At 46.6% G+C, this 24574-nt stretch overlaps 1 long non-coding RNA gene across 7 annotated transcripts; it reads right to left on the bottom strand.

Annotated features, from left to right (window-relative positions):
- Positions 1–5346: 5346 nt before the first annotated feature.
- On the bottom strand, positions 5347–11967 carry LOC125537672. Of its 7 annotated transcripts, none has more exons than XR_007296031.1 (7): positions 11282–11967; positions 10405–10547; positions 9164–10333; positions 7441–7531; positions 6765–6990; positions 6563–6650; positions 5347–5853 (listed from the first exon to the last, which is right to left on the bottom strand). It is a non-coding gene; the product is annotated as an uncharacterized LOC125537672 (long non-coding RNA). The 7 variants fall into 7 exon arrangements; XR_007296030.1 differs by having other exon boundaries at positions 9249–10333; positions 11282–11966; XR_007296027.1 differs by having other exon boundaries at positions 6765–7531; positions 9164–9213; positions 9302–10333; positions 11282–11966.
- Between the last annotated feature and the right edge of the window lie 12607 nt (positions 11968–24574).

The following is a 24574-nucleotide window of genomic DNA, read 5'->3' as shown; positions in this document are numbered from 1 at the left end:
TTTCTCTCTTTTCTTTTTCTTCTTTTGTTTGTTTTCTGTTTTCTTTTATTATTTCTTTCTTTCTTTATTTTAGTTGCATTGTAATTTAGTAAAATATACACTTAGTATTTCAACTTAGTCCATAGTCACAAAAAAATCTAGACCCCAAATAACTTAGTTTGACATTTTATTATTTATAAAAGGTATTTAATTAATTGTTTTGCTACTGTTTTATTTATCTCATAGTATTTAAACATCTTATAAATGTGCGGTTTTCCCATCATAATTATCTATGCAATATTTGGTTCACTCCGAACATTTTAGTTTTAATATTTGAAAACTTTTATCGTTTGCCTGATTTTGAATTTGAATTTGAATCGGTTTCGAACTAACTCGAGATTAGCAACTATAATTGAGGTGACGTGGCATCATTAGCAGATGTTACTGTAGCTTGATTATCCGGGCGTCACAGCAAGAGTCGGAGTTACAAATATGGCAAGTTACATCCGGGACTCCTCTGGTCCATGCTTGTAAGCACGCTTGCAAACAGGTTCCGTGCCAGGCTCTAGATCGATAACGAATTCAACTGGCTGGTGAGGAGGCATTCCCAGAAGCTCTTCTAGAAAGACGTCTTGGTATTCACAAACGACTGGAGTATGAGAGATGGCATTCAACTCGCCCTTCTCATTGAGAGAGAACAATCGAATGGTTTCATCACTAGCGGCATAGATGATCACATCCTCAGAAGAGTGTGTCAATTGAATCTGCCTAGCAGCACAATCAAGCTGAGCCTTGTGCTTAGAAAGTCAGTCCATCCCGAGCCGAGTCACCAAGAACAATTGGAGAAGATAGAAATTTATAGTTTCCCATCTTGATAGAAACATCCCGAACCATGGAGCTTGTGTTCATGCATTTACCCGGAGAGACAACTGATAATGGTCTAGGAAAAACTTGGAAAGCCAACTCATGCCGAGATGCAAATGGTCTTCAGATGAAACTAAGCGATACACCAATATCAAATAGAACTTTTGCAGGAAAGTCGTTAACAGGAAGATTACCCATGATCACTTCTGAAGAATGCTCTGCCTGAGCTGCGTTCATCATGTTCACCTTTGCAAACTTGGAATTATGTTTGACCACTGCATTGCTGGAAGATCTCACGGGAGGAGGAGGAGGCGGAAGGCGCCTTTTGTCGTGGAATTGTCACGGCAGATGTCCTAGTGTGAGGAATCAGTCATGAGGCCAACGCATCTATGTGGTAGCTTGAGAGGGGTTGAACGGGACGAGAGATGCGAGGCCTTTACCCAGGTTCGGCCCCTCATGGTGGAGGTAAAAGCCTACATCCTGCTTCATTGATATTGATGATGATGAACACGATTACAAGGGTGCTCTATCTCGAGAGCTATTGACTTGTCTGTCTAAACCTAACTTGTGAAACTTACGAAAACTTGTCCCTCTTGGGGTGCCCTGCCCCTCCTTATATATGTTGAAAGGGCGACTTACATGACTAGTCCTATTAGGATTATGATTACTCTATTACAAGTGGAGTCCTAGTCTTGCTTCCTTTGTAGGAGAATATTCCTTATGCCATTTCTCTTAAACCGGCCCACCTTCACATGAACCGGCTTTTTGGGCCTTGGGCCTTGTCATCCATCTGACCCGCTGTCGGGGTCATCAGTAAGTCGCCAAATATCGCGGGGTCTCTGGTGAGCCGCCAAGTCCGGCCGGGTCATACCGCGGGGTATATCCCTGACATTAACCCGGTTTAATTTGGATTTATCCATGTTAAACAGATCCTACAAAATAAACACAAGAACAAATTTGACAGGTTGTGCTCCGGGTTAAATATTTGTAAGACGGCGCCTGATCATCCTTAAGTCCTTGTCATTTCCTTGTTCTAGAAAATCCGGGTCAATAGGCCGGCTTCATAATCAACTTGCTTGTAGAAGAAATATTGTAAATAAAGAATCCATTTGAGTCGGTCTTCAATGCTCTGACTTGACAAAAATATTGGTCTTTAAATATTCAACTGATATTAAGCCGGCTTGAAGATGTAGAACTCGCCGGTTTATGATTACCACCATTGTCGGGTTATAAAAACTGATAACTTCGGGTCGTGATTGTTGCCAACACCGGTTCATGATTGTTGTCAACGCTGGTTCATGATTATTGATGACGCCGGGTTATGATTGTTGCAGACATCGGGTCATAATGATTGGTGACGCCGGGTCAATCTGGTTTCCTCAAAACTGAGAATTTGAAAATATTTCTCCCTTATATCCGTGTTACCTGTAGCTCCCAAGTCTTGAGCAGAGCAAAATGATGACTTAAGACTTACTTCAATGTAAATAACCACTTTGAAGAAATCCGTGTTGTTCATCTCAGTCACTAGTAAAGACTAAATACTCCATATATGTAGCCCCCAAGTGTCGGGTTGTCATGCTTGCAGCAACCTGGGACTTTGTAATTGCCTGATGCTCAAAAAACTTCAACCAGTGTAGCCCCCAAGGGCCAGGTCAGTATGCAATAATGAGCAGGGACTTTGTATGTATGATCATGCAAATTCAAGCAGCAACGTGTAGCCCCCAAGGTCCGTCTTAGTAAGATAATTCTAAGCTAGGACTTTATATATATTTCTTTGAAAAGAACATCATATGATGTAACCCCCATCATGGGGCGTGAACCCACGTCCACCAGGTTAAGAGCTTTGTGCTTTACCAACTGAGCAGTGGACCCTTCAATATAATGGAATAAGACTTGTGTACCTTGAATTGTTGACAGGAGCAATTGGTAGCCCCCAAGGGCCGGCTCATTACAATGTGATGAGTCGGATCTTCAATAAAGTGAGCCAAAAAATGACTTTGCATTAGCCTCCAAGTGCCATGGTGCATGCTGGCAGCGACATGGGACTTGCATATTTGATATAATCCCAATATGAATAATGTAGCCCCCAAATGCCGGCTCATAAGCCTGCAGCGACTCGGGACTATTCCTTCAATTGTAGAATAAATCATATCCATTGATAAAATAATAGCCATTGCGGCAAAGCTACTTTGAATACCTTATCTATTGACAAATAAATTCGGAGTTTAAATACCCGGCGGCTCTTGGCCGATGGCGATTTAATACGCCTCCGTTGTAAGCCGGAATTTTTATAACCCGGCTATTTATTGCCTTTGAGAAAATCTAGAACAAATAATCATTTTGAAGCATCAATTTTAATGATGAGCTTGGACTTAAGCATTTGTATAAGTCATAGTTCTACAAATCCTGCACAGAGTTTAAACAACATATACCCTGGCGACTTAACGTCAAAAGCCAGGGCGGGTAACCACCCAAATGTAGTCTTATCCCGCACACAGGTAGATCACAAGAACCCTTGGTGGTTTACCGCAGGGCGGGTCATAATATCTTACATATGACCACTGATGTGTAAAAAAGGAGTCACGGATAAGTCTGTTATGAATCATAACTTTGAAACATAACTATAATATCATACCTGTGATATTGAATTTGCACTGCCGATTTATGTGACCTGCACAGTAAGGGTGATAACCCAATATTTAGAAGCCAAGACTTCCAAATGTTTGATGATTGTCATATGCTGGCGACTTATCGTCCAAAGCCAAGCCGGGTTAAATAGAAACCACATATATATGCCTCAGATCTGAACAAAAAAGTCTCAAGACAAACCCGAAACATTGTTTTCAAGAACTTACAACAAACAAAGAGAAAAAGTGAGGCTTCTGATTCGAATATGATCAGTAAGCCGGACCAAAAGGGGTTAAGCTATGGTTCGAATACGATCAGTAAGCCCCCTAGTGGGTTTGGCATTGCGCCGATCAAGAGGGTACCGACAGCTATGTTCTCTTTGGTTCGAATACGACCTATGTTTGAACAGGAAGCCCCCAAATGACTTTGAGACTTTTTTAACGACTCTAATTCGAATACAATCAATGTCGGACCCAAAAGGGGTTAAGCTATGATTCGAATATGATCAAGAAGCCCCCCTAGTGGGTTTGGCATTGCGCCGATCAAGAGGGTACCGACAGCTATGTTCTCTTTGGTTCGAATACGACCTATGTTTGAACAGGAAGCCCCCAAATGACCTTTAGACTTTTTTAACGACTCTGATTCGAATACGATCAAAGTCGGACCAAAAGGGGTTAAGCTAGATTCAAATATGATCAGACCCCAATGGTCTTGGAAGAAGGGTACCTATGTTTGAGTTGTGCTTTGCAACAAACTCTCTTTGGTCCCTTTAATTTTTCCTGAGAACTCGAACTTTGCGAGAGATAAATTCTTCTTGAGCCGGAATTTTAAACCGGATATTGAGAGCTTCAAAGCTTTGTGAGAGACAGATTTCTCTTGAACTGGATTTTAAACCAGATGTTGAGATCTTCAAAACTTTGTGAGAGACAGATTTCTCTTGAACCGGATTTTAAACCGGCATTCTTCATTTTAAGCCGGAAATTTTCTGACGGCTTTTAAATTTGCATCAATATGGCAGCAGCCTCCGGGACCGGGTTATCTTTTCCTCCAATGATCCGGGCTTCTTGAATTCACTTAAACTGGCCAATTTCGTCGAGTCATGTCATTGTAGCCCCTGAGTCTTAAGACGACTCGAGAAGTTGTTCTGAGATTCTCCATATTTGACCGTGATATAAACTGGTATGAGTCATTCAACATCTCAATGATATAACTTGTCTTGCACTGGAGAACTTGCAAGCCAGAGTAATTGCGCTTTTAAAGAAAGCAATATATAATGTAAAAATATACTGGATGGATTTCACCTGATATGTTAGGCCAGTAATTATCCACTATGGAGTTGATGATTACCACAGTGAAGCTGAAATCAATTGTAGGCGAGTTGGCCGCGGGAGCAGACAGATGAGCCGGCCGCGGCGTTTATAAGCCAGCACGGACGGCGAGTCAATCGTGGGCACGGTAAACCGTATGGATGACAAGTCAATCGCAGGTGCAGTCTCAGCGAATTGATGTAGATCAAACTGCTTGCACACATCCATTCCACAGCAAGCGGGTGCGGATGCCCGGCGCATGATGATGCTAACGCATATTCCATAGGCACCTTGCACACATCCATTCCACAGCAAGCAGGTGCGGATGCCGACGCATGATGATGCTAACGCATATTCCATAGGGGCAGCATGGCACCATATTTTTCATGAATCATTGTCCTGATACTTTCGTCGGATACAGTGGTAGCTACTCTCGTGCAGTACTGTTGCGGCTTGAGTTCGATCCCTGGCTATGACCGCTTTGCTTTTCCCTTCACTAGATGACCCGGTTGCGCCAATGGCAATTGGCGCAAGAAGCGAATTAGAAAGAATGTTAGTAGTGAGTAAGTAAGATATGTAACTGGAAATATAATGCAGTGTAGATTGTATTACATCATGTATTAACCACAAATCATGAAATCAATACTCCCTCCGTCCAAAAAAGCTTGTCCCAAGCTTGTTTCTCAAATGGATGTATCTAGCACCATGTATCTAGCACTAACTTGGTGCTAGATACATCCATTCGAGGGACAAGCTTTTCCGGACAGAGGGAGTACCAAAGAACCAACTAATGGCATCACCTCTGTACTAACAACCAACATTTAGTATCACAGGAGTGTTTACTTGCAGATCAGGAGTATCACAATTACAACTAAAGAGGCATTGTCCTCACTGCTGTCCCTGAGCCCTTCACAAGGAGAGTTCCAAGCCTCGCAACTTCTTCCTTCAGCTCTACACATGACCCTTAGTTACGAAGCTCGTCCCTCAGCTATGATTATTTCAAGATGAAATCAACATGCTATTTCTCTCACATGGAACATGTTCAGAATTTAGCCAGTCTCTGCTAATCTTTCAGCTGAAAAGGCAGAAAGAAAAATGGCATGATGAATAACTAAAAAAAAACTGGAACAATAATACTTGTAGCATTAAAAAACCGAGAAAGCGAATTGAGGACAACAGAACAATTATTTGTAACAAGGGCAAGCTTGGCTGATGCAAAATGATCACTCTGAAACTATATTTTAGAACCAAATTAAAAAGGAACAAAATAATCTAATACTCCCTCCGTTCCAAAATAACTGTCTCAACTTTGTACAAAAACATCATGTATCTTTAGGACCAATTTTTAGACCATGGTACCACATAAATCAAGAATTAGACATATCAGATTGTAACGTATTCATGGTTAGTTACCAATCATGTCACACCAAGGATTTGCACATAGAACCTGAAATAACTGCAGCTAGCTTGAAGTCTGAAATCTACCAGGTGACAGACAAAAGCAATACCACCAAACCTTATTCTTATTGGACAAGCACAAGATTTAAGAGAAGATAACACAAAAAAATCCTATTTGGTTTCTGGATGCATGCACTTTCTGGATTGTGCACATCAAAGCATGGAAGAACATTCCTAGGAGAGCCATTGTAGCACAACAAAGTAAACCAAAAATCAAAAAAGAAGTGAGTTTGTATCATGTAATTTAGCAATGTATCAGCCCATATCACCATTTATTTTTCAGAGACCAAAGAAAATGACAGAAGTTTCCCTATTCTTTCCTGTACCTTTCTACCAGAATGCTCTCTATTTACGAGCGCCACACAAACTATTTCCACTTGGCGGCAGGTTGGACACAACAATCCTCGCCGCGAGCTGCAGAAGAACCACACACGCACATACGTCAGACCAGGACACACGAACACGGGCGCCGTGAGGGGGAACGGAACGGACCGGAAGGGGAGAGACAGATCGAAAGAGGGAACGTACGGAGGCATAGTCAGGCTGGGAGGCGGTGAGCGCGGCGGCGGTCTCGGCGGCGAGCTCGTCGAGCTGGCTGGTGGTGACGCCCATGTATACCCTGACGCAGACCGAGCACGGGGTCGCGGTGCTCCTGGCTGAGCCCATTGCTGAGCTTCTTGAGCCGCACCGTGATCTTGTCAAAGTGCACCGTCTCCGTCCGCCCGTCCCGCTTCACGACGTACATCACCGAAAACTAACAAAAACATACTCATGTGCATCATCCAAACAGGCAATGGTTTTGCATGTTTGTACATCAGAATCAATAATTGAATTATCAACAGATTGGTATATGCAACATGCTTAAGGGCCAGTTCTTATTCTGGGAGAAGCTGGGGAGGGGGGCGATTCTGGTAGAATCGCCCAAAAGAACTGGCCCTAAATATCATGCCAGGAGAATAATTAAATGCCACATTTATGAATAACTGAACATTATGAATGCCATGCTGCATTTTGTAATGGTAATGATCCAAGATAGTTAAATAGATGGTCATTATTAGGAATGCTCCATAGGATCTAAAGACACGTGTTCATGTTTCTTAAGTGTGCTTTCTAAAATTGGATACCCATTTAGCTCTATTAGCTTGACTTGAAGCGATGGGGACACCGCAAAGTTGATCCCGTACTAATAGTCACAGACAACAACCTTGTAGAAGATCATGCCCACCCTTGGTCCTTGGAGGGACGTGTGTTGTAGTGGTAACCGCATCAGTGAACTTGAAAGGATATACATGTTCCTACATTACAGAAATGAAACAATAAGCATCTTCACAATAGGACTACATCACTCGGCCAACAGGGCATTTAACGCAAATGCATTGGCCAATGCCAATGATGTCTGTTTCTTACACAGGATAGCCATGAAATTGTTAATCGTATAAAAGTACAGAAATGCAAAGAAACCATGATCGTTCTACAATTGTTGAAGCAAGCTATTATCTTTCAAGAAATCCTATAGAAAATAAGCAATGTAAAAAGGGGAAACAGCTAGGCACGCACTAAGAAACTGACGAACAATATCTGTCCAACTAAACTTCTACACATGATGAAATCAATATCCTTGCAGAGGGCCCTTTATAATTGGAACAAAGAAACAATTTTAAAAAACAGTACCTCTCTGTCATCACCATAGTCTAGCAGATTAATTAACACAATTTAGGATGAGTAGCACTATAATATTAAAACTGAACTAATTGTTCCTGCTACTTGTGCTTTCTGATGCCTTGTACATATTCATATATGATACAGTAACAGTGGCAGCAATTTCTCAAGCGCAAGAACACATATTTTTTTCAACTAACAGATTGTATCTAAAGTCCCCCCAAAAGCTGACTTAGAATCTAATCAAATAAGTCAAAAACTCTTTTTTAGACTAAACAAGTAGAATCCTGCCTTCTTGTGGCTACAGTTTAGTCTTGGCTAGAATTTAATCTAACAAGCAGAAACCTCATCAGAATTTAATACAGAATATGAATGACAATAAAACAATTCTAAGCAAAGAGGAGGAAGAGGGGAGCGAAGCTGACAGGGAAAGGTTGTCGGGGCGAGCTGAGGGCTTGCTTTCAGAAAAACTCTCCCACAGGCTTGCTCTACACTCGCCGTTGCTCTCGACCGCGACCGTAAATTTCTGGGAATATATGTTTCCTCTATATAATTATGCTGGATTTTTGGAGAGATGCATCACATAATATCTTTCAGTTTCAAATCCATGAGTCTGTAGATTTCGTTTGTAAAACTTTGTATAGCTTAGGTTCTGAACTATCTTTATGAAACCTTATGTAAGATCTGAAGTCAATCCTGTCGATTGTGTACAGATCCGATGAATAAATGGGCAAGGAAACCAAGTGGTGTCCGGGGATTGATGGCTCGGATAGCTTGGTAATGATATCAATAAGTAATTATTGTGCAAACAATAACTAATGCAGGTTCCAGGATCTCGTGTGTTGCTGCTGATTACCGAAGGCATATTAGACAAACTCTAATCGATCTAGCCAGTCCAGGCACGACAAGAATGGGCCGCTGCATTGTAAGGTATATCCAAGATTCAGAAACATATGATTTCGTTGCTTCCGACTCAGAACTGAACTAAGCTAGGCACCCGAACACCATGCTAGAATCCAGAGGGAAGCATAGCGCAAGTGCGACCCTCCCTGACCACCTAGAGGCACGGTACCAGTAATGCACCAAGATCTGTCTATTCAAGAGGTAAACAAGAACACATCCTCGTTTGATATCATGATATGCAAGTAAATTTCAAGCACACAGGGTTGATATGCAAACAAATATCACACACACAGGGAGGCCGCCCAAACAAGCACATCAGCTCACATCACTTTTAGTAGACAAAAACTGAGCAAGAGAGACCCAACCTTGTTCATAATGACACGGAGGACCCAACAAACAGAGAACATAGATCAGCCTGCAAGAAGAAAAAAAAGAGAATGAACAACATACCAGCTCATAGACATTTCATGGAACACGTCAGGAGTATTGTAACGGAAGAACACCTCCTTCATATGATAATAATGAGCAGCAGTAGAATGGAAGGATCACTGGCAAATTGAACAAATGAGAGCAGCCCCGACGATCTAAAGCTTCAGACCACCAATATCATCATAAACCATGTTTGTTGGCATTGCTAAAAAAACAGTAGAATAAGCAAACAAAATCTCAGTTAACCACCTGGTACACAAAACAAAGGGCATTTAAATCCCCAAACCTGAAGATATGCTACAGGAGCACATGTACATTTGATAAAAACCAATGTACATGTATATGCATGATTACTAAATATGGCAACAATATATATGGCACAATAATTTACCCCCGTCACTGAAATCAGAAGTCAGTGTGTGTGTGTATGTTTATACACCCAGCTAAAAATCTACGAAACGCAAAATAAGAATCTGAATGCCCAATAAAAATTAATCTGGCTGGGCAACTCGGCTACTCCGAGCTCCCCCAGATTGAAAACTCGCTGGTCGTCCGATTCTGTCTTTTACATCGTCTGAGCTGTCTAATTTTCACAATCTATTTTCACTTCGTGGTTATTTTTCCTCTTCTATGACTGGTAGGCTTATTATTGTGCTTTACCTGATTAGTGATTTGAATGATTAGTAATTTACCTGAGAGTAAGTGTTATGGCCGGCCGGCTTAGGCCCGCAAGTTATCTTAGTTTTTATTTTCAGATTAGGCAAGTTATCTTAGGCAAGTTATCTTAGGTTGATTCTTCTACAAGTTATCTAGGATATAAATATAGGTTGTAAGACTCTTTTTGAAGGCAAGCAATAAGAAGAATATTATCTCCTATTGCCCGGCTCCCTGAGGAGCCGGAACCCTAGCCGCCAACAGCCCTAGCCGCCGCCCTTCTCCTAGCCGCGACGGCGCCCTGCCGCCGGCGCGCCCGATCCTCGCCACGTCTCCCTCCATCCTTCCCTTACCACCTACGCCCTAGACCTGGTAGAGTACTTGATCCTACCAGCAAGCTTGCCTGAGAGTTTAAGTGTCACAAGTATATTCATTAACTGCCCTCATACAACCTGCAAATTGATTATTGAATGAGCTTCTGACGGGAAATAGAAAACAAAAAGCACAAAAGAACAGTAGGTACCTGACATAGCTCTAGCGTGGTAAACTTTTTTGAGTGCTTACAGTCATCTTCGGTGCTGACTCGTATCTGACCATTGCCCTGCCCATCGAGGTCACTGTTGCACCACGACTCACGGCAAGGCCCATTTGCCTAGTATGTTCCAACTGCCAACAGACAAGCAATGTTGCATAAACCAATTGAGGCCTTTTCACTAATTAAATCTACAAAACCATTTAGTAAAATCCACTGGAACCATCCAACTATAGGACTGAATCAATGAAACATAACAGCAGTTGCAGAAACCACTCTAGACCTTTTTCATAAACTAAAGGAAACATTTTAGGTTCTAATTAACCCTGGGGGCTGCAGCCGCTGTTATGAAAATCACTCTCTTCCTATCAATTTTCAGAAAATGGTTTAGAGTGGTTTCTGAAAATGGTCCAGAGTGGGTCCTGATTAAATTGATAGGAAGAGAAGGAATGAGGGTGTTTTAGAACTATTGCTACACATATGGCATACATCTGAAAAAGGAAAAAGGAACACCCTAAATCAAACCTGAAGAAAACAGGATAAAATAACCCGATGTATGAACTGTAAACTGATGAGATTGTTAGTAGACATGATAAAATATGTATGTACAGGTCATTAATTAATAGATATGAATAGCAAGGATGAAATTAAATCAAATCTGACAGAAATATGTGCAAAGAACAGCAAGACACCACCGCCGCTGTTGAAATCAAATCTGACAGAAATATGATGAAATTAATTAATCCACGCTGGCCATTCCCATCCACGAGATGAGAGAGACAGTGTGTGTGTGCTGTGTAGGCAAGGATGGGAGGGGCTGGAGGAACAAATGAGAATCAAGGAAAAGGGAAAGGGGGAGAATCCACACCTTGGTCCTCTGACCGTACGTTGCAACCCGTGGTCGAAGGTGAAGAGGCGGTGGCGCAGGGGTGGTTGGGGGATTTTTTCGGGGCTCTTCGTCCAGCGGCGGTCGTCCAGGTCGAGTTCCTCCTCCGGCGGCTTCTTGGCAGTGAGCGAGAAAGAGAGAGAGAGAGAGGAGGGTGACGAGGAGGGGGAGGCGAGTGGGACGGGACAAGAAAAGCCATGGCAGAACGCCAGAACCTACAGCGAGGAAAGCCATGGCTCTCTAGCAAGCAGGCAGCGAGCAAGATGAAGATGATGGCGGGCAACGACGGCATCGGACGATAGCTTGCGGAGACGGATGGAGAGGCAGAGCACCGGGGCTGACTCCTCTCCCGCCGCGCGACCGTGGAGAAGGAGGGAGCCGACCTCCGTCGCTCCACGCACCTGAAGACGGCTCAGATCGGGAACCACCGCTGCGGCCTGAAGACGAGCGATGGGAAGGCGAGGAGGAGGAAGAGGCGAGGCGGTGGAGGAGTAGCAGTCGCCGGCGGGGCTCCTAAGGCGCAGGAGGAGGAGGTGGGAGGGAGTGGCGGCGGACGAGGGAGGGAGGAGCGAGAGGCGCGGGGCTGTGGATTGGGGCTAGGGTTCGATGCCTTTTTTCCTCTGGCTCGATCGCTGTGGCCTCGCTCGCTCGCTGTGGATTTCGCTCGTGTGGTGCGGTGCGCCCTCGCGTTTTTTTCGGTGGTCTTTTTCCCCTCGCGTGGTACCGTGCGCTCGATGCCTTTGTTGTGACTACCACTCTAGGAGGCTTTGGGGTATCTTTAGCCGTTGGCCCCCTCAGGACGCATAAAAATCACCCCTTGAGGGTGAGCCGGCGATACAATCGATGCTGGAGGCGGTTTTGCGCCCAGTCGTCGCCCCCAGCTCGCCCCCAGGCGTTGAAATTGGCCCACTTTGCAGCCCAATTTCGGCGAATAAAGGGCCCATATGGGCGAGAATAGGCCCATATTCGGCGTGGTTTCGCCGTGTCTCGGCGTTCAATTATCAACACAATTATTTCTTATCACATATTTCATTACAGAAAAATCAGATATTTCAACAAAATAGTACAACAACAAATAGTTCAATACAAATTATATAGTTCAACAAATAAAAACTCGTATTTCATCACACGGCGTCCCTCTTGAGCCTCCATAGATGCTCAATCAGATCTTTCTGCAGTTGATGATGCACCTGTGGGTCTCGGATCTCCTGACGCATACTGAGATAGGCAGTCCAAGTTGCCGGTAGCTGGTGATCAACTTCGGCTAGAGGAACCTGCCTGTAGTATGGTTCAGTGTCAAACACTGGGTCTTCTTGCTCGCTCTTGATGATCATATTGTGCAAGATGACACAGCAAGTCATAATCTCCCACATTTGATCTTTGGACCAGGTCTGAGCGGGGTATCGAACAACAGCGAATCGAGATTGGAGCACACCAAATGCCCGCTCGACATCCTTCCTGCAAGCCTCCTGAACTTTCGCAAACCAGGCGTTCTTGCCTCCTGTCGCAGGGTTTGAGATCGTCTTCACAAATGTCGACCATCTCGGATAGATGCCATCTGCTAGGTAGTACCCCTTGTTGTATTGGTGCCCATTGATCTCGAAGTTCACCGGAGGAGAATGGCCCTCAACGAGCTTGGCAAAAACAGGAGAGCACTGCAGCACGTTGATGTCATTGTGAGTTCCTGGCATACCAAAGAAGGAGTGCCAAATCCAAAGGTCCTGTGTGGCTACCGCCTCAAGTACCACACTGCAACCGCCTTTGGCGCCTTTGTACATCCCCTGCCAACCAAATGGGCAATTCTTCCATTTCCAATGCATGCAGTCGATGCTTCCAAGCATCCCAGGAAATCCTCTTGCTACATTCTGGGCTAGGATCCGAGCAGTGTCTTCCGCATTGGGTGTTCTCAAGTATTGTGGCCCAAACACTGCCACCACTGCCCGACAGAAACTTGTAGAAACACTCTATGCTGGTGGACTCGGCCATGCGCCCATAGTCGTCGAGTGAATCACTGGGAGCTCCATATGCAAGCATCCTCATCGCTGTCGTGCACTTCTGGATGGAGGTGAATCCAAGAGCGCCAGTGCAATCCATCTTGCACTTGAAGTAGTTGTCGAACTCCCGGATGGAATTCACAATCCTGAGGAAGAGCTTTCGGCTCATCCGATAACGGCGTCGAAATGTTCTCTCGCCATGAAGTGGAGCATCGGCGAAGTAGTCGGAGTAGAGCATGCAGTAGCCTTGGAGACGATGCCGGTTCTTTGCTTTCATCCGCCCCGGCGCCGAGCCACCTCGCCGCGGCTTTTCATTGCTCGCCAGCAGCTGGCCGAGGGCGGCGAGCACCATGATATGCTCTTCTTCCTGGACGTCGGCCGCGGCTTCCTCCTCCAGCAGCGCGGCGAGCTCTTCCTCATTATCCGAGTCCATCGCCGAGGCAGGCAAAACGCCGAACACCTTGCGCTCGGTGGGCGTGTACCCGCCGTTAAACCGCGCCTCCGCGGCCGAAAACGGCGGCCGGAAAGGCCCAGCTGCTGTGGGAGGGGCCGCCGCGGTGAAGCGCTGCTATTTTCCGGCGGGGAATGGCTATCTAACGGAGTAGGGTAGCGGCCGTCGCCGGGATATAGCTAGTGGTGGCCGAGGGCGCGGGGGGTGCGAGGCGAGTCGGGGGAAGAAAACCTTGAATTTTCCCCTGTCGGTGGGGGCCAGGCGTGCTTTTCCCTAGCGCTGGAGCCCCCAACTGCTCCCCAGCGCGCCGGGTTCGGCCTGTGACCGCCAGGCGGAAAAAAGGTCCGAACCGGCGATTTTCGGCGTCCTGGGGGCGCGACTGGGCCGTTTTTTCGGCGTCGGCGACGAAAAAGTGGCCTGGGGGCCCTGTTGGGGGCGCGGCTGGAGATGCCCTTATATGTTAGATTGCCATGACGTGTGCTAGCAGAAGTTATTCATCTTACATGCCACATGACAAAGCTGATGGAATTTGTAGGTGCGCACACACCGCTGGGGCAGACAGGCTGCGTGTGTATTTGTTAAGCGGATACTGGTGCGATCTTTGGCTTTGATACGAGAAGCCCAAATACATTGAACACGCGCGGGGCCGCCAGGATGAGTTGTTTGGTTGTAGACGTGGCGTCTCCAGTCCAGTAGCAGCAGGCTAGATTGCGTTGGATGGCCACTAACAAGGTTCTTGGTCCTCATGTGTAGATGAAGGTCACCATATGTTTTTGGCAACTGTGCATGGAGTTTTGCACATAGCAGCAATACTGATGGTAGTAGTTGTAACACCATTAACTTGGTTGGGGTAATCTGACCGCATCAATCTTTTTCAAAAATCTAATCACATCGGTACTATGAACTCTCCGGACAGAAACGGAGACCGCTACAGCGGCTCTTCCATGGTGCAGGCGTTCTGGAGCAGCAACCTGAAAACCGGCCAGCCGGTGGCCTGCAACAGCTACTTGAAGGTCGGCCAGCGTGGCGGCTTACAATGATGGCTCAAGGCTGCAAAGGGGCGGCAGCTCACCGCAAGGGTGAGACGGCAGTGGAGGCGAGAAGCGTCATGCGGCCCCACAGGGCGGCTCCCCAGCGGTAGCTCTCCACGAGGCGGCTTTAGCACGGCCATGGACGGTGATTTTAAACGGCCGCGGGGGCTGTGGCGACAGGGTGGCTCGTGCCGTTGCTGGAAACGGGCGCGTACGACGGCGGCTCAACGCGGCGACTCGGGTTCGCGGGCGCGAGCTTACACGAAGGTGGCTGGGGGCAGCCATACTGAAGCCGAAACGACTTGGGTGTCGCGACAACTACGACGACTCGAAACGGAGAAACCTCATAACAGAGGCAGGCGTCATGGGGACGGCGGCTCTCCGTGGTGACTCGGCAACGCGAGGATGGTCTTGAAGCAGGTCGGCTTGGCAAGGATGCGGCTGGAGCTAACCACGACGGAGGAGGTGGCCGGTCGGCTCGAGGACAAGCAATGAGAGGCCTAACGCAGGGGGAAACCATCTGACGAACAGCGGTAGCAACGAGAGGCTTAAGGCCATGCGAGTCACAGGCGGACTGGCCAGGCAAGGCGCAGACCACAACAATAGAAGAGAAATCCGGGTCAACATCCAAGTCCTTCTCCAGGTTGTGCCCCCGCTTTTTTTTGAACCGGGCTAACCCCCTTTCCATTACTTAGAACGGAAATACAACCAGTCTGAGATAACAAAGGTGAGACCAAGAACAGGGAGAGGGGGAGAGCGAGTTCAACGCACTACTAGGAAACCCACGGCGCCCGCTCGCCATCGAAACGGCCACTATGGGGCGAAAACCTAGTAGCACCAAACATCTAGACCTATTACAGATGACAGCTCAGAAGTCACAAGAGAGAATCACAGCAAAACACTAGGAGCCGAAGTTCAGACAGAAGCCCACTGTTCCAACGAACAGGGGTGGTAAAAGATGCGCAGCGCGAGGCATGGGGTGCTTGAGGAGCTCCTTTTTCCTTTGTTCATTCTCCAATCTCGATAGTCGCATCACAGGCTCGCATCAACATCATCGTCCCATCGCGAATCATCTCCGCCCCTGCCCGAAGCTGCTTGACGTCGTCTCCCGCCTGAAGCCCTGCCCAATAAAGAAGGAAAGAAACCACCGTAAAAACAATCTCAAAAGGAGATTTGATCATCTTCTTCTCAAAGGTAGCACGATTCCGTGCCAGCCAGATGGACCAGGTGACTGCGCCCAAGGCCACTGTATAAAAGCGTTCGTACTCAGGGATGAAAGAATAGCACCAAACAAAAAATTGCCAGCAATTTTTGGGGCAAAGATCAGTCCCCAGAGTTACTCCAATAGATCTCCAAACCACTCTGGCAATAGAACATTCAAAAAACAAGTGCTGGGAAGTTTCAATTTGCTGGCAGAAGGAACACACAGGGTTCCCAGGCCATTTTCGATGTCGCATCACCTACCTAGTCAGGATAGCGTCTTGTGAAAGTTGCCAAAGAAAGATTTGTATCTTCAGAGGGATCTTGGCCTTCCAAATCCATCTATAGTTTCAGCCACTAAGGGGCTTTTCGAGCCATTTATACATGGATTTGGTAGTATATTTGCCAGATTTATTCAGGTACCAATATACCGAGTCAGGGGTATTCGGTAAGTTCAAATTCCGCACCTGCCCTTGAAGGTTAGACCACTGGTCTATCAAATCAGCATTCAATCTTCTGCGGAAAAAGCTAGAACAGGTTATGGAGCTTAGCTTATCTAGTGTACAATCTTGATCAACACAAATATCAAACAGGCATGGGAATTGTTCTTGGAAAGGCGTTAACCCATTGATAGAGTCTTTCCATAACCTGGTTAGGTTACCTTTCCCTACACACAGTTTCCTGCCTATCATATACAGGTTTTTGATTTTCAGCAAGTTTTTCCAACAGGGTGAATCAGAAAAACGAGGGCTAACAGTTGCAACGGTTTGGTTGCGAAGGTATCTAGCCCGAACAATATCTTGCCATATCCCTTTCTGGGTGTCTAACTTCCACCACCACTTGAGCATCAGACTAATATTTTGTTTGCGTAGGTCTTTAATACCCTTTCTCTTTAGATCTACATATCTTGTTCCATCTGATCAAGTGATATCTCCGTTTTTTAATACACCCTTGCCAGAAGAATCTTCTTCTATGTTTGTCCAATTTTTCCACAAAAGTTTCGTTCATCAGCCACATAGACATGTGGTACAGAGAGAGTTGAGTAACTATTGAGTCTAGAAGGGTGTGTCTCCCTCCCATAGAAGCAGCATTACCAACCCAGGCATCAAATCTAAGGAGATATTTATCGACTATGAAATCCCAGTCAGAGTTTCTCAAAGCCGTGTAGCTCACTGGCATGCCCAAATATTTAAGAGGGAATTGACCTATATCGCAATTGAATAGCTCAACATAAGCCTTAGTAGTCTGGGCACCCCCCCAACGGTTAAGATCTCACTCTTGTGAAAATTAACCTTGAGGCCAGACATCATTTCAAAAGCGTACAACAGGAGTTTAAGATTAACGGCCTTTTCCATATCGTGCTCTAGACAGATGATCGTGTCGTCTGCATATTGTATCACCGCAACTCCATGTGGAATAAGATCCAAAGCTAACCCAACAATGAGATTATTGTTCTGGGCATTCTTGATCATTTTAGTGAGGCATTCCACAGCCATATTAAACAAGAAAGGAGAATATGGGTCCCCCTGGCGTACCCCTTTAGCACTTCGGAAATAGGGCCCGACACAATTATTCAACTTGATGCTGACTGTGCCATTGCGAAGGATTTGCTCAACCCAGCTACACCATTTGGGATCAAAGCCTCGCATCTTATGACACTCAAGTAGGAAGTCCCAATTGACTTTATCGTAGGCTTTTTCGAAATCAAGTTTGAGGACCACCCCGCCCCTCTTTTTGACATGGGTATAGTTGAGAAGTTCGTGGAGAGCCAACAACCCATCCATAATGCTTCTGCCTTTCACAAAGGCATTCTGAGTGGGACTGATAAGGATGTCAGCGTACCTAGAAACTCTCCTATCCATAACCTTGGTGATCAACTTGTAGGGACAACGAAGAAGGCAGATAGGTCGAAATTGTTGTATACGATCAGCCCCCGAGACTTTAGGGAGCAAGGTGATAATGCCATAGTTAAGGCGCTGCACATCAAGTGTGCCTGTGTGGAAGCTGTCAAAAAGCCTCATGATATCATTTTTAACTATATCCCAGCAGCACTGATAAAATTCAGCAGGAATGTTATCAGGCCCTGGTGCTCTGTTGACATCCATGTCAAATAAAGCCTCTTTGACCTCTTCCTCAGAGAATTCTCTAATTAGATCAGAATTATCCTGGGCCGAGAGTTTTTCATCCTCTCCCCAGGTATTAGGGTCCAGACGAAACAGGTTACCTGGTGCAGGGCCAAAGAGATCTTTATAGAAGTTAGTAGCGTGGGCCAACAGGTTATCAATGCCCTCAATCTCCACCTCCCCACACTTGAGAGCGTGGATAGTGTTTTTCCGTTTACGGCCATTGGCAATCTTATGAAAGTAATCCATATTGCGGTCCCCTCGGAGTAGCCAGCGTTCGTGAGACTGCTGAAGCCAGTAGATTTCTTCAGCGACAAGCGGCTCATGGAGCTCAAAACAAACATCAGTTTTCCTACCGTATAGCTCGGGCGAAAGGGGGCCCTCCTCCTCTGCCTCTTCCAGCAGCTCAAGCTCCAGTCGTAGGTCTTCTTTCCGTCTCTTGGCATGTCCAAACTTATCCGAGCCCCACCCCTTGAAGTAAGATTTAAATCTTTTCAGTTTGATGTTTAGGATGTCGATGGGATCCGGGGCAGCAACCTTTCTATTCCAGATTTTAGATACAAGGCCGAGGAATCTGTCATCCTTTAGCCAGGATAGATCAAAGCGAAACTCTCGGGCTTTAGTAGGTGCCATTTTTTCTCCATTAGGGTAGAGCAAAAGAGGATTGTGGTCAGACAGTTCCCTAACCAATTTCCTCAGAAAGACCAAGGGAAACATCTCCTCCCAGGAGTCAGACATTAATACCCGATCAAGTTTTTCGAGCGCAGGGTGGGATTGTTTATTGGACCAGGTGTATTTACCACCACTCATATAGATTTCTCTAAGCCCAAGAGTGTTAATGATTGAATTGAAAAGATCAACAACTTTAGATCTGTGCATCTTTTTGTTTTTCTCATCATTATGTCTCAGAATATTGAAGTCACCCCCAACTATATAGGGAACGTCAGTGTTATGGTAAAAGGTGGCCAGCTCCATCAAGAACTCTCCCCTGTGTTCCTCATGAGCTGGACCATAAACCACTAGGAAGCTCCAGATTTTTTTGGTCTTGAGGTCTCTAACATGCATTTGCAGAACATAATCCCCTTTAATGCATTTCAGCAACTCCAGGTTGCTGATGCGAACACCACAGAGGATGCCGCCAGATTTCCTGATAGCAGGAATCCATTCCCAATGGAAAGAATTAAAGGGATCAAGTTTTCTAAGGAGTTTAGGAGTAAAATCTTTTTTCAAAGTTTCTTGCAACCCAAGGAAATCCACGGAATGGTCACTGATGATATCAGAGAGGCAGGTGGCCATTCCCTTCTTGCCCACCCCTCTGCAGTTCCAAATGAGACCACTCATTTGGAACGATTAGTTTGTTTCCTGGTTCTGGTGACCCTACTAGACAGGGTAGAGACACCAGAAACATCAGCACCGTCCTTCTTCTTGTTTTGACTCCTAGTCACAGGCCTAGGAATTTTAATGTCTATCTTTTTCTTACTTTTTTTAGCTGACTTGGACTTAACTAACTTATCATTGGCAATCTCATCTTCATCAAGCCAAGTTAAATTCAGGGGGGTATCTTTGCCAAGTCCATCAGTAACAAACACTTCATCAATAGTAACCTGGGGGTTTGTACATTTATCAGTCAGATTGGCTCTAACAGCCTCTAATTCCCTCACAATGTTAACACAAGAGAAATCATTATCAGGGATTAGGACCCCCATCTTGGAAGCACGGCTAATAAGTTCAGAATCAGCAAGAGCAGCAAAGGCATTGTTATTACTGGGTTTGCTTTTACTTGTCAGATTTTTGGCGTTGATCAGGTTTGCAGCCCTTGCTTCCACATTCATATGCTGGAGGTGAGGGTTGCGCTGACTAAATCGAAGGTGAAGTTCACATGCGAGAGGGGGTGTAGGAATAATCTCCTCGCAGTCAGTTTGAGGAAGCTGTATCGTGTAGTCCATGGACACCTTCAAGTCTGATCCCTCGTATCCAACCACCTTAGAAATCTGAGCTGAATTAGTAACTGAGAAAGAAGCTAAAATAGGAGAAGTACTAACAGGCAAAACATTCACCTGCAAAGAGTGATCACTAGCAACCACATGATCAACAGGATCATGCTTGCGGGTGTCGCTCTGGGACAGCAAGTGCCCATCCCCTTGATGCGTTGTATCAGTAGCCATTTCCAGGGCCAGTGTCTCAATCAGCAAAGGGCTATTAGCACCACCATTATCACTTTCAGAAGAAGAACTATCAGCATGGATCTGATCCTCGTCCTTAGGTGATGGCAAGCGACAGGCTTTGCCGCCACGATAGGAGGAGGTTTTAGCTTTTTCAGTCCTCTCTGAGGGCTTGTCATCCTCACTAGGGGGGGTATCATTCCGTTTGCGTTTAGGAGTACCATTCTTCGGGACAGCGTAATGTGGGACCTGAACAGGTTCTTCCTCACGAATGGCATTTCTCACCGGGACCTCTTCAACCTCATAATGAAAGCGATAGAACCGCCCCCCTAAACATCCTTCAGCTGATGTGGGCAGCTTATCAACCTCACGGCATCCCAGTTTGACACGCACAGAAGAAGGACGATTGAGGGTCGACATATCAATGTCTAGGGTCACCCCAACTAGTCCCCCAATGTAAGCCACATTATTGTCACATCTTTTGTTAGGTGGGATCTTACTGATTTTAACCCAATCAACTTCCAGCAGACCCTCAGATTCTACATCCTCATACCAAGGAGTAATACGGACAACCACACCCAAAGATTTAAGAGGAATATATTCAACAAACAGAGCTTTATCCACCTCTATTTGATTAGGAAAACGCATCACATATTGTTTTGGGGCAATCAAGTGAGCCGAACATCTCCACCCCTGACCAATATACTTTTCAAACTCATCTACTAGCTGTTTGGTGGTAAGCTCCCCTTCAACAATAGTAATAATGACCTTGACTATCCTCTCATTAGCCTGACTACCAACAGAATAATCATGAATATAGTGAAACCCCTGCCCTTTGGCTTGGAAAGCGCACATCGCAGGTATGCACTCCCAGGGCAGGAAATCAGTGCAGATCACAGATAGATGGCCTTTCTTTTTGCATCTAACACATAGAGCTTGGGGACACTTGGCAGTGGAATGCCCCGTATGACTACAAATTTGACAAAGCTCAGAGGAGGTGACCAAATGATCAGGGATAAAAGGAAGCTCACGCATCTTGTCAGGAGAGGGAATCTTGTCATTGTTGCGAGGGTTTGAGCCATCTCTCTCGGCCCTGCATCGATCTTGACGGACCAGATCATCCTGCTGCGCTCCGGCAGCTTTCTCCCAACGATCGAAGCCAACCTCGTCAGATCCGGCCGGAGTGTTGGAGGAGGAGGCCCCCGTCGCCGTCTTGCGGGTCCAGACATGGCTATCACGGCCACGCCCCCGTCCCCTGCCGCCACCTTCAAAGCGGCCGCGGCCGCCATCGCCACGGCCTCGCCCACCCCGGTTGAAACGGCCCGTGCCGCGGCCATGACGACCCGCGCCGAACCCCTCTTCTCTCATCTTAGGTGTTTCACAGGGAGGGAAAGTAGCAGATTTAGGTGGGAAGGAGGAGGCAACTTGAGCGAACGATCTAAGATCACCACGGATTTTCCCCTCCCACCAGCCAAAGGAAGGACGAACCCTAGGTTTCTCTCTCTCCGGCTTCTCCCAGAAATGGGTAAGACATTCTTCCAGATCCAAAATGGGGGGACACAAAGTAGCGGCGCGGCGACTTATACCAGGAGGAGGGGACGAAACCCTAGTTGCGGCCTGATCATGGCGGTCGGATCCATCAGTCCCCACGTGTCCCAGATCCGGGGGGGTGGAGCGGTTTTCAGCCGGTCGACGCCCCAGGATCCCCGGACCGGCCAGGAGGGGGGGTACCGAGTCGATTTCCCTGAACCACCCCCAGCAACCCGGCCCCCTCATGTGAGTGCAGTGGCTCGCCGCGCGCGGCCACGCCGGCGCCACGACGCTCCGGTGGTCGAACCGTAGGATCAGGGGGAGGAAGACGATCCCAAACCCTAGCAAAATGACAAGGGAAGGGAATGATGTACGCGATGTCAATCACTTCGTCGATGCGTAGGGATCAGGCGTCCACCGTGCTGCCGGGATCGTCGAGAAGCACCAAGCGAAGCGCGTTGTGACGGAGAAGAAGCTCGCCGGTGGCGAAAGTGATGGAGCGCGCCGCCATGAGATCCGGGGCGAACGTGACCCGCCACCGCGTGTCTCCCGAAGGGAAGCAGGTCGCGAGCGGGGTCGTGGACCCCGGCGAACGACTGACCCCGGCCATATCCGGCGGTCGGCGGTCGACTCGCGGGAGCGCCATCCTATTGGAGCAACCCTCATCCAAATTCATAAGGAACTCAAGTAGGAGAGATGTCACCTCGGTTTTACTTCGCTGATCCACGGCCTTTTTCCTTCTCCACTCGTGTACTAGCAACAAGAAGGGGGTGTTTGGTTCAGGGACTTTTTAGTTCTAGAGACTAGAAAAAGTCCCTAAAAAGTCCCTAGGAACCAAACGGGAGGGACTTTTTCTACAGGGACTAGAAAAAGACTCTACTATAGAGTCTTTTTTGATTAGTCCCTGGGACTAGAAAAAGTCCTAGGACTTCTGAACCAAACACCCCCTAGTACTATGATGAATTGTCCGACTCCCCATGTAGCAGTTTTGGGCCAATAAAATATTTGGAGCTGTGGATCAACTTGGCCATCACATGGCAGAGTACTAAGTGAAATAGTATGACTACTACTGTTGACTCATACAAACAGATGTGTCTTCCCATTTTTTTGGAAGCTTCATGTCGATTGGCGGAAAACAAAGATTGCGGCGACTTGGCCACAGCTCTGAAGTATACGTCTCGTATCCGAGAAGGAAAAACTGATGGCTCTGAAGTTTAATCATGACTCTGATCTTAATATGATGAATATCATCGGCTCCGCTCAAGGTTGTGCGAGTCAAGTTACCCTGCGTGATTGTTCCACGCCGGCTCTTCTTCATCAGAAAAGAAATTGCGAGCTTCTCGATCCTGGAAAGATCCCTCCAAGAACTCATCACCACCGTGCGAGCCCCACGGTGGGCGCCAACTGTCGTGGAATTGTCACGGCAGATGTCCTAGTGTGAGGACTTAGTCGTGAGGCCAACGCATCTATGTGGTACCTTGAGAGGGGTTGAACGGGACGAGAGACGCGAGGCTTTTACCCAGGTTCGGCCCCTCACAGTGGAGGTAAAAGCTTACATCCTGCTTCATTAATATTGATGATGATGATCATGATTACAAGGGTGCTCTATCTCAAGAGCTATTGACTTGTCTGTCTAAACCTAACTTGTGAAACTTACGAAAACTTGTCCCTCTTGGGGTGCCCTGCCCCTCCTTATATGTGTTGAAGGGGCGGCTTACATGACTAGTCCTATTAGGATTAGGATTACTCTATTACAAGTGGAGTCCTAGTCTTGCTTCCTTTGTAGGAGAATATTCCTTACACCTTTTCTCTTAAGCCGGCCCACCTTCACATGAACCGACTTTTTGGGCCTTGGGCCTTGTCATCCATCTGACCCGCCGTCGGGGTCATCAGTAAGTCACCAAATATCGCTGGGTCTCTAGTGAGCCGCCAAGTCCGGCCGGGTCATACTTCCGGCCGGGTCATACCGCGGGGTATATCCCCGGGACCTTTGGTTGAAGCACTTGTTTGCATAGTGCCCTTTCTGCTGACACTTGTTGCAAGTAACCTCTGAGAGCGGACGATGATATGGAGCACTTGACCTTGGAGTTTGAGACTAAGCTTTGTTCTGATAGCCTGGGTTGGGTGGGTGGGAAGATCCATTGCCACATTTGCTCTTCTGCTGGTAGGGCTGGCGAAACGGAGGAGGAGGCAACCAGAACTTCTATTGCTTAGCTGCCACTTGTGATGAGGAACAAGATTGAACTGCATCCCTGACTCTCTTCTTAGAAGCCTCACACTTGAGCTGACCAACTTCTTGCTTTAGTGCCATGTTATAGAATTTATCGAACTTAGTTGGCTCAAGAAGCATGAGAGCTAACTGCAGATCTTCTCTGAGGCCACCTCTGAATTGATAGATCATACTCTTTTCATCAGGAATGTCTTGTTTAGTGAAGCAAGCAAGTTTCTGAAACTGGATATTGTATTGATACACGGACATGCTGCCTTTCTTGAGATTGCGGAACTCCTCATGCTTGCTCTCAGCAACACTTGGTGGGATGTGATGAGCTTTGAAGTCTCGACGGAAACCATCCCAGGTAATCACACGACCTCCTCTGGAATCTCTGTATTGTTGAAACCACTCAGCAGCTTGGTCCTTGAGTTGAAACGAAGCAAACTTGACAAAGTCCTCAGACCTGACATTGGTACATTCAAAATGCTTGCAGATGTCTATGAGCCAATCGTCGATGTTTGTGGCCTCGACACATTTGCTGAAAGACTTCGGCTGGTTTGCGAGGAACTGGT

This window comes from Triticum urartu, chromosome 2, assembly GCF_003073215.2.
Source record: "Triticum urartu cultivar G1812 chromosome 2, Tu2.1, whole genome shotgun sequence".
Lineage (NCBI taxonomy): Eukaryota > Viridiplantae > Streptophyta > Magnoliopsida > Poales > Poaceae > Triticum > Triticum urartu.
Note: the sequence above shows the minus strand (reverse complement) of the source record. Positions and strands in the feature narration are given on the sequence as shown.